Consider the following 18,194-nt stretch of genomic DNA (forward strand, 5'->3'; position numbering starts at 1 on the left):
GCCTAATGGTGTTGAGCATCTTTAAATGAACTTATATATCATCCACTAAAGATGGGTGATATTTGTTTATTGGTCAGGCGTGTGTTCAATCTTTTGGCCATTTTAGAAAGTGGGTGATTATTTTCTTGTTATCGTGTTTTGGAAGTTTAAAAAATATATCTGGATATATTTTACTGTATATGCAAATATATCAAACTTAATATATTTATCAAATACATGTTTTGCAAATATTTTTTCCCTGTCTGTGGTTTGCTTGGCTTGCTTTCTCATTTTCTTAACAACGTCTTTTGAAGAACCAAAGGTTTAATTTTGATGAAGTCCAATTTATCATTTTTTTCCTTTTATAGATCACACTTCTTGTATTGTTTGTGGGAATTCTTTGCCTAACACAAGGTCACAAAGATTTTCTCTGATGTTTTCTTCTAGAAATCTAAAACTTTAAGGTTTACATTTACATTGTTGTCCATTTTGAGTTAATATTTTGTAAATGATGTGAAGTACGGATTGAAGTTCAATTTTTTTTTGCATATGGATATTCAATTGTTCCAAGACCATTTTTTTTTAGAAGATTCTCCACTAAATGACTTTTGCAATTTTGTGAAAAATGGGTTGACTATAATGTGTGAGTTTATTTCTGGACTTCCTATTCTGTTCTGTTAACCTATGTATCTTTCCTTTCAAATTTCAACTTGATTACTGTCGCATTATAGTAAATATTGAAATCAGTTTAATGTGAATTCTCCAACATTGTGCTTTATTTTTGAAATTGGTTGTGACTATTCTAGTTCCTCTGCTTTTTCATACAAAATTTAGGGTCACAGTGTCCATTTATGTAATGTATCCTGGTAGAATTGAATGGGATTGTATTGAGTTTATAAATCAGCCTGGTGAGAATTGCAACCATATTTAATACATGAACATAGTATATATCTCTCCATTCATTTAGATCCTTTTTGTTTTGTGGTTTTAGCGTATAGATCTTGTACATATTTTGTTTGCTTTATAATGAAGCACTTTATGTTGTAGGTACTATTAACATAATATTTTTTCTATTTCAATTTCCCATTGTTCATTTCCAGTATATAAAATATTATTGATTTTTGTATATTGATCATGTATCTTGTGATCTTACTAAACTCACTTATTAGAGCTTTTTTCTGGGGTAGATTCTGGTATTTTCTACATTGACAATCATGTTGTCTGTGAATAGAGAGGTGGTTTTTTTCCCCCTTTCAATCTGTATGCCTAGTTTTTGTATGGTTTAAACTATTATTTCACTGAGAACATTTTCTTCTTAGAGAAATAGTTTAACAAGATTAAGTCCTTGCCAAATTGGCTTTCTGGATTACTAAAAGGAGTTAGAGCCCAAATTAGATGATCAGTTATGTGGACAGTCTTTATAATTTTCATTCTTCAGAGCTGTGCTACAAGAAGATGACTAGGGCATTTTAAATAGGGTCTGACTCTTGTGTAATAACTACCTGTTATTTTCCTATTGTGAATTGGTCAGTGGGGATGATGTGCAGAGTATTTCACGTAGGCAAAGAAGTCCCCTCCTGCGTCTGCAGAATCATCATTATGCTAGGGAGCCTTTGCATAGCCCTTTGATTTAAGAGCCTTCACACTTCTGGCCGATCAGATGGCCACCTCCCCCCTTGGCTCATCTGGAACCTTCCACTGCTGCATTTCAGACCCAGTAGTGTGCATCCCTCTTGCTGGAGTGTGCCTGAGTCTGGACCTGGAACTCTTATATCCCCAGAGTCTGACTCAGGGCTTGGCTGATCTTACTGACTGAATAAGACCTGGAAATACAACCCAGCTGTCATTCTGGCACAGCGGGAAGGGCAAGGACTCTGATACGAGGTTTGAGTCTGAGCTCTTCTGTCAAAGTTATTCTTGGAAAGCTCTATTTTTCCCATCTGCAAAATGAGGATGTTATCTTCCTCGTGAGTTATCATTGTGAAGGACTTAGTTCATCATCTAATCCTATTAGGTAAGTTGATGCTATTAGAACTGTTATTTAATAGATACATTGTGTCACTTCATCGTGGCCCCTAGCAGATCCTCCTTAATTCCGTTGCTTCCTCTGGTTGAAATGGAGTTTCAGGGGCGATTGCTGCCCAAACTGGCCATCCCCCGCGGCATCCGTGTGGCTGCCACTGTCAGTGGAGTGCTAATGAAAAAAATTAGGTGCTCACACCATCTAAGATGCCGCAGTGGCTGGTTGCAGTGCGACCTGCACAGGTGATGCCTGGGATCTGTGGGCTTCCATATGACTGCCAGCACCCGGGGTTTTGTATCTGGCATGATTTATGGGGGGGTCTAATATGAGCGGGCAGTCCCCCGTCTGAAGGGCATGCAGGCGATCCAGCAAATGTACAGTGATTTTCTTCTCAAATTTCAAGGGATGCATTCCAGCCTTCTCAGGCTACCATTCATCCTACGAATTCCAGCCGAGTATTTCTTCGTTTATTTTTCTCGGTATCCAGCCTTGTTAGCTTGATATGTAATTAGAGGTTTTGGAAAATGTTATTGCTAACACCTGAATACGAACTTTATTTCTGATTTTTAACCCTCCCCCTCCAAATTATAGGAAGAGCTGTGTTTCTCATAAGCTTAGTTTTCAGTGTGAAAGTATTGTACATTCCTAAAGCACATATCTTGATGGGGTTTCTTCCTCATTTGGTTTTTTTAAATTAAGAACTTTGGTGACGTTCTGTAATTATTTGACATGGCCTCATTTCCAAGGTGGCCACATAGAGTTCTGCTGTCTAAATAAATTGTGGTTAATATAATGCAATCCCTCAGTTGGAGAGCAAGTTTGCAAGCAATTGTTGTCCAGAGCCACATATTTATAATGTGTGTATGCATGCGCACGTGTGTAAGTTTATTTATTTATTTATTTGAGAGAGAGAGAGAGTGAGAGAGAGAGAGAGAGAGAGAGAATAAGCAGGGGAAGGGATGAGAGGGAGGGAGAGAGAGGGAGAGAACCCAAGCAGATTCCATGCTGTTAGCACAGAGCCCACCGTGGGGCTTGATCCCATGAACCCCAAGATCAGGACCTGAGCCAAAATCAAGTGTCGGATGCTTAACGGACTGAACCGCCCAGTTGCACCTATTATGTTTTTAGTGGTGTTATTTGAAACACAGTCTGTTCCCCGTCAAAATAGGAACATGTCAATATGGTCACAATTTCATAATGTGAGTCCATATACCCTAAGTGTATATATGTATACATTCATTTCTTTATGTCTATGGCCGGTAAAACTACGTGGGTTTTGTTTTGTTTTTTTGTTTTGTTTTGTTTTTTTTAGGAGTGGAGTGGTATTTTGATTTCCTTTGTGGTTTTATGTATTTTAAAATGATCTGCAATGATTAAAGTGTAAAGCAAGAATTATTGTACATAAACGTAGAAGAACTTTAAAAGAATATCTTTTTCCTGGCCTGAGCCAGGGGAAAAAAACTATGTTATTTTGGCCAGATGCTGCCAGAACTGGGAAATTAAGCAAAGGGATATTAAGGTTAGATTTCCCGGGAGAATAACAACCCCAAAGGTAGTCTACAAATTCACAATTATGTTAACTGAGCACAGAGAGTGTTTGTTCATCACTTAGCAACACTGTGGATTTTGTTTCTCTTTGTAAACCAGATTGAAAAAGAGGAGCAAGCCGACCCCACGGAAGAAGTGAGGGGGCGGTTTCAAGCGAATGGACCACCTCAGCACCTGGACTCACTGCTTCTTGACCCCCGTGCCCTTGGGCAAGTTATCTGGCTTCCAGTAGGATGCAGGGACAGACACCGGCTGATGTGGCAACAGCTGATGCCCACAGGCCCCTCGGTGCGGGGGCCGCCTGGAGGTGAGAGGGGGCATCTCTGTGCGTCATGCTCCAGTTGGCGGGTCCCAGCAGTGGCCCTCGGGCTCCAGAGCCCAGTGCATGGCTTCTATGGTCTCAGCTGCGGTCTTTTCTCCCTGAGAACATGCACAGGCTTTCAAGGTCTTTAGATCAGGATGGTCAAGTGACAGCCCTTGTATTGTCCTCCAACCTCTGTTCTCCTCCCTCTCTGGCATCCTGTTGCCTAATCTGACTTTTGATCCTTGACCTTCTTCTTTGTAATTAATCCTCTGCCTGGTTCCTCTCTTCCTCTCTGCCTTCGGGTTCCCATTTGACCTCCTTAATCAGTTCCCCGCACTGGCACACAGCCAGAGACACAGTTAGCTCTGGGGAAGATCCAAGTTCTTTTGAGTAAGATATTAGGTGAGCAGATGAACCAGGCGTGCAAAGAAATTCCCAGGGAGGGTAGGGGTTGTCCAAGTCCACATGTCGGAAGCAGCCAACGTGCTGTGTCAGAGCTGAGAGTAACATTGTGAACAAGTAGCTCCTTCCCACTCCCCAGGCCCCTGTCTCCAACCTCACACAGGGATTTGTGCATGCCTTCTGATCCCTGCCTGGGTGAGAGCATACACTCTCAGGCACTACCTTTGAGCCTTGTCCAATTCATCTGGACAGTCCCAGATTCAGAACTAATTGCTTCAATTCATTGTAACCTTGGGAAAGTTATCTGGGCTCACTCAATGACTTATCCTTGCCCCTCTCCCAAAGGTTCCTGGAGACCAGGCTGCTAAGAGGGCCCCTCTGTGAGGCCAAGTTGCTACTCTCCCACCCTCCCACATCAGGACACCAGCAGGTGGCCCCAGGGCCTTTCACAGGACCGGAAGGGGTATTCAGAGAGTTGCTATTTCCAGGCCACAATGTCCCAAATTCTTGGGGAGGGCTGAATCCCTCTATGCTGTCCCTGGTTGGTGCCTCCACATACTATAGTGGGGTCAGGCAAAATAGGAGAGGAGAATTAAGTGTGGGAGAGGAGAGGAAGTTAGGGTAGATAAGCAGTCCAAGACTTCTCTCCCTATGTGGGAGGTTATCCCATGATATGTGTAAGTCTGAAACCAATTGTAACGGAGTAGGGTTAGAGTTTGATTTCTCATCTCTGATTTGCTTCCACTATCTATAGCCCCAAACTCGTGGAAAGAACTTTGACCTTGAGTATGGGATCTCCATCAGGGACATAGGAAATAATCCCTTGACTCTGCCTTGGTTAGATCATGTTCCCTACACACACACACACACACACACACACAGACGCTTGGTGGGGTTTGCCCCTGGGTTAAGTGGAGGACTTTCAGATCATCTTGCTTTCCTGTGGACTGGCTTGTGTGTTTGTGTATATGTTGGGAAACTTGGCTTTGGGGGAATAGTTTTGGGCTCTCATGTTCTTTCCCAGGCACAAATACTAGAGAGACCCTCCAAGTCTCATTTCAGTTCCATGCTCCCTGGGGACCCTGACCACTGAAGCTGATTATGAGCGAAGACTGCACACTAATAGATTCCCTTCAGGGACCTGACTTTGACTTAGGGTTCCACCATTTGCCCGGCAGTGGCTTTGAAAGAGTCTTTCATCATGGATCACTTTCCCTACTCACCTCAGAGCTGGGGGATGGAAGGAGAGGGGTTGGAGAAGGCTCATCTCTCTTGAGTCTCCAGTGGGATCCATCCCAGAAGCCATCCCTGCTTGTTCTAAGCCCAAGCTTGGCTAATTTGTTTGTTGGCTTTAAAGTTGGCCCTGAAGGGTGAGAAATACAGGCAATAGATCCGAGCTCAACCCCTCCTCAACCCCTCCAATGCTTTTCTATTAGGAGGCCAGTGGAGGGAAGCTGAAGCCATGACCCAGTCCCTAGGGCATAAGGCTCATTGCCTTTCCAGGTCTGGCCCACCCCACTTGTGATTCAGAAGCCCTTTCCCTACCCAGCAAGACCACACTTTCCTGTCTTCCTTCTTTTGTCTCCTTTGGTATGTGTAAATAATATGTTGTCATAGCTACTCAGTGCTTATACGCATTCGGGTCTGTTCTTACTATGCACTCTGCCTGTGATGCTCTCGTCCAAGATCTCTGCACTGGTGACTTCAGCTCAAATATCATCTCGGAGATGTTTCCCTTGGAAACTCACGGTGGTTTCCATAGTTACTCTCTGTCTCGTCACTCTAGTTTTGTCAGTTGTGTTTGTCTTCACAGCACTCATCACCCTTGGGAATTATCTTGTTCATTTATTTGCTTGTTTACTGCTTGGCTGTCCTTCTGCTCCTAATGTAACTTCCATGACCACCAACACCTGTTTCCTGCCACATCCTCAGTTCCCAGCGCTAGGAGGAACTCAATAAACACTTGTTGACCGAATAGATGTTTGCTTGTTGTTTTTTTTAAAATAGGAAGGATTTTTCAGAAGTTTAGATTCTTTTGAAAAGTCAAAGGTGTCTACTGTACTTAGCAACAAGGAACCATTGGTGACATTTGAGGGCGCTGTTGGAGTAAATAGGAGGCGATGTGACCACGAAGGGAAGCAGGGTATAGGGCAGTAGCTGGGGTGTCCCATGAACTCAGGAGACACTTGAGCTTGGTGAAGTCTGGTAGGAAGGAAACAGCAGAGCAGGTGTGTGAAGGAGGAGGAAATACTGAGTCAAGAACTGAGGAGGCAGGAGGGAGAATCTGGGGCACAGGTGAGGGGATCAGGCATGTAGCAGGAGTCCCTTTTCAGTGGGAAAAGGGGAAGGAGAAAAGGAGTGTGTAGATTCTGGTGGGTTGGCAGGGTCAGCGGCAGGGGCTCGAGGGCAGTTCCTGCCCGTGGCTTTGATTTTCTCTTGAAGTTGGAGGTGAAGTGACCTCTTCACCATGGGGTTAGTGGTGGTGTCAGGGGTCAGAAATATGAGGATGGTGGAGACAATTATAAAGAGATCACTTCATCTCAAGTTTTTGAAATATACATATTTTTTTAAAAAACCCTTTGCCAGAGGAATCTAATTAACCAATTAATTAACAATTCAAAGCAACATTTTGCCACTAAGTCACTGCATACAACTTCATATTTAGACGTAAATCCTAGGCCTAAACTTGAGTCCCATATGGTCTCAGATGGAAGAAGAAGGAATAGGAGAAAGAAAGGCAGAGTCTAATCTTCTCAAGGAATAAAGAATCACGAGGAAGCTTTCACAAGGGGAAGCTGCAAAAATTCTGACAAATCATAGCAAGATGGGGCTGTGCTGTGACACAGTAATTTGCTGAACGTCCATCTGGACTCTGTTCTAACACCAGAAAGATGTAGAAACTCAGGCCTGGAAGGGTCCAGGATGGCTTCTGGACTGACTCCATAGCACAAGTCTCCGTCTCATTAATAATACCATTAATAGGTACTTATTAGCTCTGCTTGAACAAAATGAAGTGTTCTTAATGGATAAAGATGATTCCATTGACCCAACAGTACAGTGTGCAGTTGCAACTTGGAGAGATTTTGCATACTCACTCTTCTTGTTTGTCACATAGGTACACACTTGTAGGAGTGTTGGTTAAGGGTAGTGATAAAAATATCTTCTTTCTATTAAATATCAACGATGCATCCATCCTATACTACATAGCGTTTTGTGTTTGTAAATGGCTGCCATGAAACCATGACCTTGGCCTTCTTGCTATCATGCTGCGATCTAGAAATTTCCAAAATGAGTTTGATGGAGCCTTAGGGGTGCTTGGGGTGCCATGTTATGAGATGAGAAGGAGGTGGAGCCAACGTGGCTCCAATCTGCATCCCCACATCGACTAGGCAGATTTTAAGGTCTACGTTGACTTCCAATTTCATACAGATAAACGGTTGCACTGGGATAAAAGAGTCTGACAATCTTCACCGTCATGACTGAAATCAAATACTGGTAAAATGATTATGCTAGTGACTTTCTATATGATTTTTTAAATCAAAGAGTGTACTATTTGGCATTGCATCATAGGTTTGGGTTTAATTGACTGCTATTTCAGTCACAACATTTCCTTTTAGGCAACAATTCACCCGCCACCAAGTTGAGTGTTTTGACCTTTGATCAACTGGCTAGGTTTATCCAAAGAACAGATGAGCAAAAGTACTAGATTAGCAAAGAGTCTTGATAATTATATCTGTATTTTATTTTTAAGCAAATTTATGTGAAAGTATTCTATTCAACATGGTACTAAAAACCCATTTCTGTTGCATAAACTACGTGAACTAAATAGACTACATTAATAATACATAAAATAGGTTTGCGGAGAGTGGAGAAAATGGGAAGCCATAGCGTAAATGGTGGTCTTCATCGCAAATCAAATATCTATCAGATTTGAATCATTTGGTTCAAAAAGATCTCTGCACAATAGAACTAAGTTCTAAAACAGTGTTAAATCTAAGTACCAAAGTAATATTCACATTGGAGTTTGAAGCACATTCATTTTCCCAAGAGTCCATTCGTAACCACAGCTGGGGGCTGCGAGGTCCAGGGGTGGAATCTTGAGAGGCTGGTGCACTTCCCTCTAGAACCCAAAGGTTGTAAGTATTTTGTAGAGAGAAAAGTAGATAACCTCAAGTAACTAGGATCTCGAAAGAAGGTACTTTTACAGCAAGAGGGTCTAGGTTTCTATGGTTTCCTTTCCTTCTAAGGAGGAAAGGTTGGGAGTGTCTGGGTCCATGCTTGAGAAGGTGGTGATGGCAGCTGGAAGTCTTTCGTGTGTTGATTAATGACGGATGTTCCTTATAAAGATAGGAAGTGATTTGCATCAGCGCTAGCCAAACCCGCCCTCCCTGCAGAAAGTAAGAGATATTGGGCCAGGCTTTGTTAATGAAGCCTCTAGGGCCACTATTAAAGGCAGCTATATTAACATACTGAAAATGGGCCCTTGGCCCAGGTGGTGGTTCACACACAGCCCCCTGTCGACCTCCAGGCAAATCTGTTTGATTAATGCTGAAGTAAAGATACCCCTACTGTGACCGCCATCGCCAGCCATGCCATCGAGGAGGGTTGGGGAGTCTGTCTTTCAGTGGGTGTGAGACTCAGTAGACATTCTGGCAACTTCCCATCAAGGAAGTTATGTTTGCCTGCAGATCAGAGGGTGAGTTTTTCCTGACACCTCATAGGCTACCCAGGTGGCGGCCCATTCACAGCTAATTCAGTCCTAGGCATGCCTCTTCCATAGCGGGAGAAAGGCGAATGGCACAGTGGGCAGTGAGTACCGGGGCAGTCACTCACAAGGAGTGTCCCATGGGAGCCAGCCTGGCTTCAGGGACCTCTTATTGACAGGAGTTCCTTGGTGATCTTCCTGGGTTGGGTTTTATTTCTGAGACCTCTGAAGTACACCAGTCTCTGGGTTTGTTACTTGCAATTCCTGTCTCAGGAAGGCAGCACTCTCTTCCCATCCGGGAAGAAATCTTAATGCATCAAAAGGAAAGAGTTTGGTCTCTTAGGCTTTCTTTACCGCCACGTGGTGAGCCAACAGATTGCTACCTAATCTATTTTCACTGCATTCGCCCTCTGTTTCTCGAATTCTCGGTAAACATCCCTTTCTGCAGCTGACAGCCTCTGTTCTTTCTCTCTGGCTTATAAGCTTTCTGAGTCAGAGCCTTTGACGGAATCTTAGTCTTCTGCTGATAGAGATCATGAAGGACCGTTACTGCCAGCTGCAAGATTTTGCATTTAATTTTCAACTAGAGCTTTGGCTACAAGCAGTAAAAAAAAAAAAAAGAAAAAGAAAAAGAATAATTTTCCAACTTTTGTCTTCCAGTTGATGTCTTGCTGACACCTCATTATTTGGCTCGGAATGCAAATGGTGTCTGTTTTCCTCAACTCTTGTTACTGTGGATTTTGGTGCCATCTGATATCCCTGACTCTCTCCCTTCTTCCTGTGGGAATCTGCCAATTCGCTCCTATTTTTAAAATGACCCTGTTTATCTCCTTCCCTGTGATTTTTCTCCGCTGATGCAAAGATGAACGGCGAGTGGTTTGAGATGCAGAGCACATTTATTCAGAACTTCAACTTCATTATTTTCCTAAGCCACAGCTTCTCTCTGAGCCTGGAGATTCTCCTGATTTGCTTGCTGATCTCAGTAGGTACAGCTGGGAGGGTAGAGACCAGGGGTGTGGGGGGGACCACAGCCTTCTCTCCACTCTGCCTCCCCCAACGGCTACGCCTTCCTCTTCAGCTCATGTCTTCCGGTTTCCATCTCATTTGTCACTCATCTGTTTTCCTACAACTCACATTCACAAAAGACTTCGGTTTTTATTTTTATTTATTTTTATCTTTTTTGTTTGTTTGTTTTTTCACTAGGCTCCACGTGTAATTCGGAGCTCAAACCCGACCCTGAGATCAAGAGTCGTGTGCTCTACTGACTGAGCCAGGCAGCCACCCCAAAGGACCACGGTTTTTAGATTTCTTTTTTAAATATTATTTTATTTTATTATTAAAAAAATTTTTTAATGCTTATTTATTTTTGAGAGAGAGGGGGGAGGCGCAAAGAGAGAGGGGTGACAGAGCCCCCGAAGTGGGCTCTGAGCTGAGAGCAGGCAGCCAGATGTGGGGCTCAAACTCATGAACTGTGAGATCATGACCTGAGCCGAAGTCTGATGCTTAACCGAGCCACCCAGGTGCCGCAATTATTTATTTATTTTAAGTGTTTATTTTATTTTTGAGAGAGAGAGAGAGAGAAAATGAGTGGGGGAGGGGCAGAGAGAGGAGGACAGAGTATCCGAAGTGGGCTCCACTCTGACAGCAGACAGCCCAACTCAGGGCTCGAACTCACCAACCACGAGATTATGACATGAGCCAAAAATCAAGAGTTGGTCGCTCAACAGACTGATCCACCCAGGCGCCCCGGGTTTTGAGATTTCTAGCAGGGCTACCAACAGCCTCCGTGCGTTTTTATTGCTCTGGTTTTCACGCTATCTTCACTGCCCCTCCCCCCCGCCCCCCTCCCCCCCCCCCCAGCTTTTGTTCCCAGCTGCTGAGATTCTGCCCAAGCCTGAGTCACCCAGATCCCCACCGCCAGGAGACCAAGGATGATCCAGATGGGCTGGTGACCCACAGACGGTTCATTCTCACTCCATGTCCTTCCAATCCCAGTTTTCCTCACCTTCCCACATGGCATGATGCCACCAGGCCTTGCAAATGTGGTCATCTGAGTTGGGATGGTTACATCATGGCCGACTCTACCTCCTTAACTTGCGTTCCCCTGCGGTTTTAATTTGCTGGTACTTGCATTGTCTCATGTCTCCAAAAGTCCTCAGTCACGTACTTGAACCCAGGTTCTCACGCGATCCCCACCCTTTTCTTCTGGTGTAAGTTTCACTTCGGTGAACTCTTGGAGTCCTAATAAGAGAATCTCTGGAGTCCAAAGGAGTTCGCACCAAATGTGCATGTGGGTGGGAGAGGAGAGGGAGAGAGATTCCTCCCTTTTTGTGGCTTCTTTCCTTCTGTGGCTTCATGTGCCTGGGGAGAGGTGGTTTCTTTCTCTTCCATTCTTTGTCTTCCCCTTGGTCAAAATCATATGCAGGTGGAAGGTAGAGGCCCCGTGGCAAGGGTAAACCTAGTGATGACTCTTACCCATGCAGAACGAGGTTTGGTTGGCATGTCATTCCAATTTCCTCTCTTTTCTGACTTGTGAAATGCAAGTTGCTCTGAGATGAAAAAGCGTTCATGTACATACATCACCCAAGAAAGCTTCATATAGCTGCTTCGTAAGGCAGCTCTGCGTTCTGAACATTTTTAACCCTCTCTGGGATATGACTCCTTTAGGACAATGTTATCTAGTGACTTTCTCATACAAGGATGCATTATACCAACAAACCTGTTTAACCTAGGACATTATTTACACAAGAGAAAAATCAGGCGTGTGTGTGTGTGTGTGTTTTCTTTCTAGATATAGAACTCATTTTGTCTTAAAATCTGAGTCCCCATTTAAAATGTTCAGGTGACTACTTGGACTTTGCTCTCCACCCGTGTTTTTTTAGGAGCCCTCTTTCTTTGGGACCTTGGAGCAGTAAGCACTTTTGTGCTTGTATCTAAGAGATCAAAATAAAAGTGCCCTCAAGTCCAGGGACAAATGTACTCATCACAAGTGTCCTTGGCCAACAAGGCCAATATTTGTTGACCGAATACATAAGGAAAATATATTGAAGAAAAATATCATTTAGAGTTTTATTGAGTATTTTAGTAAAGACTTAGAAATGAAATTTCCAACCATCAGAGCATGAGAGCCCAAGCTCACACAACTATTCCAGAGGATAACTGAGTTCACCTAAGTATAAGCTGCCGTTTCTTCCATTCATCCGGGACTGGAGCCCAGGGTTCACAAGGTGTATTGAGCATGCCCTGTGTTGACGAGCGCTTGCTTTATTGGTTGATAGTGTCATGGTGGGAAGTGTATGGGTCTGGGTCTGGGCCAAATCATTTTTCCTCTGCCCCGAGCAATAGTCTACGGGTATTCCTATTTAGGTTTTATCCACAATGAATATTTATAAAGTAAGACTTCAATTGAATACGTTAACCTCTCAGTATAATCTGACTTAATATATATCTTGATTTTTAAAAAATTATCTCAGTTTCTTGGTATTTCTTATCGTGTCATCTACATCTTGGCCGTTTTGCAAAATTTCAATACCTTCAGATGAGAGCAAATATAGTAAATTAGTATGTTTTCCAATTGTTGGTGTCGAAAGCAGTGCCTCGAAGAAAGTTTCAAGAAAATTAGCAAGGGCACTGGATTCTGGAAAGGGCGTTTGTGTGCAGGAAAGAAATTGAGCAGGGACATGGCTTTGTTTCTCACTAGCTGCATGACTTTGGACGAGTCGTTTCAGCCAACGTTCCCTTCTCAGGGCTGCCTTGCAGACTAAAGAAGATAAAATTTTGAGTGTAAAAGATTTAGCACGCTTACATGGAAATAAGCTTTCAGAAGGAATGTTATAAAGGGTGCTAGTTGACAGAAGTCAGCTTTCGCGTTTTTAGTCACATAGAACTCCAGGAACCTCAGTACTGTGATTAAATAGAGTCTAGGTGGCCTGTTGATTGGTATAGGACAATATTTGGAGGCACTTTGGACTGGGAAAAGGATGTGTTGGTTCCATACTCTGGACAGAGAACCTTGCATGCACTACCTGTAACCCCCCAGGCTAAACAAACCCTGAGGTGGGATGGCCTTGAGGAACATGAGATATTTGGCAAAGCAAAACACTTTATCTTGCCAAGTGGGGTTTACAATGTTAGTGTAGGATTGTAGGATTGTGGAGCCAAAGGGCTCTGGACAAAGGAGGGGGAGTTCAGGAATTATAGGACAGAAGAAGCAGGAAGAAACTCCAAAGGAATAAGATGGATGAAGAGAAAGACTTTGGAAAGAGAATACAATAGACTTGATGGCAAAATTTAAGTATTACCAAATGGCTTGTGAGGTAGTCTTTGCTTCAGTGCCTCTTGAAATCTTCAATTTTTTTTTTTTGAGTGGGATTTTTTTTTCTTTTTGGGATGCATTAACGTGTTGAGCATGAATTTTTAAAAATGTTTATTATTTTTGAGAGAGAGAGAGAGAGACCAAACAAAGTGGGGGAGGGGCAGAGAGAGAGGGAGACAAAGAATCTGAAGCAGGCTCCAGGCACTGAGCTGTCAGCACTGAGTCTGACCCAGGGCCCGAACCCATGAACCATGAGATCGTGACCTGAGCTGAAGTCGGACACTTAACCGACTGAGCCAGCCAGGCACCCTGGTTGAGCTCAGGTTGTGATCTCACCGTTTGTGAGTTTGAGCCCCACATCGGGCTCTGGGCTGACAGCTCAGAGCCTGGAACCTGCTTCGGATTCTGTGTCCCCTCGCTCTCTGCCCGGCCCCCACTTGCACTCTGTGTGTGTGTGTCTCTCTCTCAAAAATAAATACACATTAAAAAAATTTTTTTAAAAAGTAAAAAATGAGCTCCGACTGGAACCTCTTGAGTTGTGCGTCTCTCTCTCTTCCTCAGAAAGCTTCCTTTCAGATGGAAGCGACCAAAAGAAAGAGGATGCAGCTTATATGTTTGCTTATGTACATACTCTTTGACCCAATCATGCGACCAGAGGGCATGAGGTTCTAGGATTTGCCCAGCTTCAGACACCTACCCAACCGTGGTCAAGGAGCAGTACCTGTTTCTGAAAAAGGTGGGGGGAGGCCGATCGAAGCCATGCTGATACAATCCTGGGAGAATAATATAGAGTTCTAGTGTGACAGGTTTCTTTTACCCCAACAGCCTTGTGAAGATGTCATCCTACTGTCTTCCGACGGCCAATGGGAAATACGTTGTCAGTCTGCCTGTCCTTCCGTTGTAAGTAAACCGTATTTTCCCTTTGATTAAGATTTTTCTCTTTGTCTTTCATTTTCTGAAGTTTCACTCTGATGTCATTAACTACGGATTTATTTTTATTTATTTTGCTCAGGACTCAAGTTTCTTCAATTTGAAGATACATATCTTTCTTCAGGGATGCATGAAAAAAAAAAGAGAGAGAGAGATTGTTGTATAACCATCATAATGGCAAAAATTAAAAATTATCAAGTGTTGGCAAAGATTTGGGGAAAATTCCGATAAGCCATTGATGAAAATTTATAAACTATCGTGGTACTTCTGGGGTGCAATCTGGGGATGCTAGCAAAACAAGATATTGTATAACTTATGACCAAGCAATTATTTTAAAAAAGCAATTATAATTTTAGGTACTGATCCTGGAGAAAACTTGCATTTATAGGAAAAGGAGGCACACATACAGCTGTTCAGCAAAGCCTTGTTTGCCATTGGCAAAAAAAAAAAGAGAGAGAAAGGGAAAGAAATTAATAAAAATGTCCACTAATAGGAGAATGAGTAAATCAATGATGGTATGTTCATAAATAAAATTTTGAACAGCAGTTAAGACAAAGTGAAACATATATACCTATACCAGATAAACAAATTTGGAAGACAAATGAGGAATAGAAAAAGCAAATAGTAGATGGTAAGTGCAATCTGATGCCCTCTGTGTACTTTTTAACCACCCATGGTACTATATTTCCATAGTAAGCAGAAACCATGAGCTCTCAAACGCTCTCTATAATGGAATCAACTTTTAAAAAATGACAACAAAATGAAAACCTATCCAAGAAATATCCAAGAAATATCTATCTCCCTGGAAGTCAAAAGGAAGATCTGAAATGATTCCTGGTTTGAAGAAATAACAAAAATTAAGTAAACAGAAATTAAAACCTGTATAGAAACAGTCAACATTATTAGCCAGACACAAATGTGTTTGGAGGGATAAGTGGGAGACTAGTGATCAGCCTCGGGTCTCTCCAAGGTCACAGGTCTTAGAAAACAGAACCTTTTCCCTGAGTCCATTTTGGACCTGGCTGGTGCTGTGGCTTCAGCAGGTGTCTGACATGGGGACAAAGGCGTAGAGTTAGAGTATATCCTCCTTCCCAACCTTCCTATAGTAATAGGTAGGAAAGCATAGTAGAAGATAATGGAATGTTGTAGAATGTGGAGGGATGTAAAATGGGCAGTATTAGGAGAGGGAAGCTCAGAGTACAGGAGAGTGAGGGCATCCGAAACAGTCTTGTGCTGGGGTCTGGGTGGCCAAGCACAGGCAGATGTCTGTAGCTCCAACAAGGCCGTGGCTCTGTGTCCTTGAGCGAGCACAGCCCGACCCAGCCAAGTTTCAAAGGCAAGTGGGAATACGGGGGGAATGCCAGAGGAAGTCTGCTCAAGGTGTGGGGCTGGGGGGTGAGGGAAACCAGAGATTAGGGAGGAAGAATGCTGGACTCCAATGAGATACAGCTCAGAAGCCCATACCTCCACAAAGAAGGGATCAGGCCACATGCTGTCCCAAGGCAGCTGGAAGGTGAGGCCAGAGGAGGCCACTTCTCTGGGCAAGTGGCAATAACAAGGCAGGGGAATTGAACTACACAGAGCCTTCAGGTACAAATGTTTCTCCTGCCTAAACTCAGGTGCTAAACGAACAACAAAATGAGAACCTCTACTATGAACACTTTTCAATGATAGATATGCGAGGCCATTACATTCCTGGGAATGACACCAAGGGGTGCCATGACAGACAAATTAGTGGGCCAGTCCCACTCAGATCCAATAAGGAAACTTAATATTCCTTCGGCCCATTTTAGATTTTGGCAAAGCCAGACCTCGTACTCAGAGCTCGCTTGGCTCTATCCTCCATATCATCCAGAAGATACAGTTATTACAGAAAGCAAAATTGGGGTGCCTGGGTGGCTCAGTCAGTTAAGCGTCCGATGTCAGCTCAGGTCATGATCTCACGGTTTTTGAGTTCGAGCCCCGTATTGGGCTCTCTGCTGTCAGTGTGGAGCCTGCTTCGGATCCTCTGGTCCCCTCTCTCCCTGCCCCTCCCCTGCTGGTTCTCTCACTTTCTCTCAAAACAAATAAAAAAATAAATAAAATTAAAAAAAAAAGGAATGCAAAATTGAGAAGCCAATACATTGGTGTGTATTAATTCATGTAAACTTTGGATATTAGCACAGAAATGCTAATAACTAGAAATTACCGAATTCTCTGTGTTTGTCTGTTGTGGAAATAAAACCCCCTGGGGATGGATGAAAAATATCTGGAAATTACTTGAAACCGGTGGATAACTAAATGGATGTTACAACTAAAATGTGCTATAATCCAACTGTATTTTTTTGTCTTCTAAGGGTTGGCTTTGGCAAGCACCGTGCAGTGAATATGCAAAAAAAATTACATAAAGCCCCAAAAGCTGTTCTATGTAAACTTCCTGAGTGGGGGATTTTTGACCATAATCTTTGGTATATTAACTCTGATAATTCTGTATGTTAATTGATTTCATGTTCTGACGTTTTGACTGGTTTGGGGAAAACTGAATTGTCCCAAAGTTGAACCCAGAGTTGTGCTGGTAAATGTTTAACAGCTGGCTCTTTGGGTGGAGAGCCCTGATTTGCAGCATTTGCCAATTTCCGTGGCAGAAATATGTCCACCATGGCTGATTGCAAGCCATGCGCGTGATGTCACTGAATGCAGAATCGGGAGCCATGTATACTGCCGACCCTTGTAAGTTGGCGTAGGCCACTGTATGTACCCAAGGGCGTGTGTGAAACTGCAGTTTTTTACTAAAACTTCTGCCCCATAGATAGACAAAGGCACTAGTGAAAGAAAAAATATATAAAGGGAAAATAAAATAAATTCAAGTTGGGAGCTCAAATGATGATAATTGACAGTGGATTTCTTTTTAAGAAGCGCTATTTGTGTATATTCCGCATTTTATTATCTTTTATTATGCGAACGAGGTATCGATGTATCACACTGAGTGTTCAGAACTCTGTTTCATTGGTGTTCTCCTAGACGAAGGCTAGGGCTTCTTCCCTTCCAGATGTTGGTGTGAAGTTAATATGACCCAAGAATCAATGGCAGTTGCGTACCGTGAGGCCAGTTTCGGGATGGCTGAGCTGAGGTTCAAGACAGAAGAAAAAATATGGAGCCTTCTGAATTTGGGGGAGACAATGCAATTTAGACCCATGGTTTGGTATGATAATGTAGTGGGTTTTAAAAAAATTAATATTAATGAGGGGCGCCTGGGTGGCTCAGTCGGTTGAGTGTCTGACTTCGGCTCAAGTCAGTCTCGCGGTTCTTGAGTTCAAGCCCCACATTGGGCTGTGTGTTGACAGCTCGGAGCCTGGAGCCTGCTTCAGATTCTGTGTCTCCCTCTCTCTCTCTGTCCCTCCCCCACTGGCTCGCTCTCTCTCTCTTTCTCAAAAATAAGTAAACTTTAAAAAATTAAAAAAAATTAAATTACATTGATAGTAATACAAACAAGGAAAATTAGTTGTTGAACAAATGAAATGGATTAATAAACTCTTCTGTAAGGGCAGGGCAAGAAGCACTTATTAAAATAGAGGTAGGGGCGCCTGGGTGGCGCAGTCGGTTAAGCGTCCGACTTCAGCCAGGTTCAGCAACTCACTGTCCGTGGGTTCGAGCCCCGCGTCGGGCTCTGGGCTGATGGCTCAGAGCCTGGAGCCTGCTTCCGATTCTGTGTCTCCCTCTCTCTCTGCCCCTCCCCCGTTCATGCTCTGTCTCTCTCTGTCCCAAAAAATAAATAAAAAAACGTTGAAAAAAAAATTTTAAAATAGAGGTGAACTGGAAATCTCAATAAGAATGATAAGCATTCTTTAAGGGAGGCTTTATCTGTTCTGTCCCTACAGTGATTCATGCTGTTGGACATTTTTGCTATCATCCTGCCAAATTCCAGTCAGGATGTGGAAGAAGCTTATTTGTAAAGCTAGAGCCTGTGGCTTCTAAAGCTATTCTCCAGTGAAAAAAACAAATGCCCTTG

Source organism: Prionailurus viverrinus, chromosome C2, assembly GCF_022837055.1.
Source record: "Prionailurus viverrinus isolate Anna chromosome C2, UM_Priviv_1.0, whole genome shotgun sequence".
Lineage (NCBI taxonomy): Eukaryota > Metazoa > Chordata > Mammalia > Carnivora > Felidae > Prionailurus > Prionailurus viverrinus.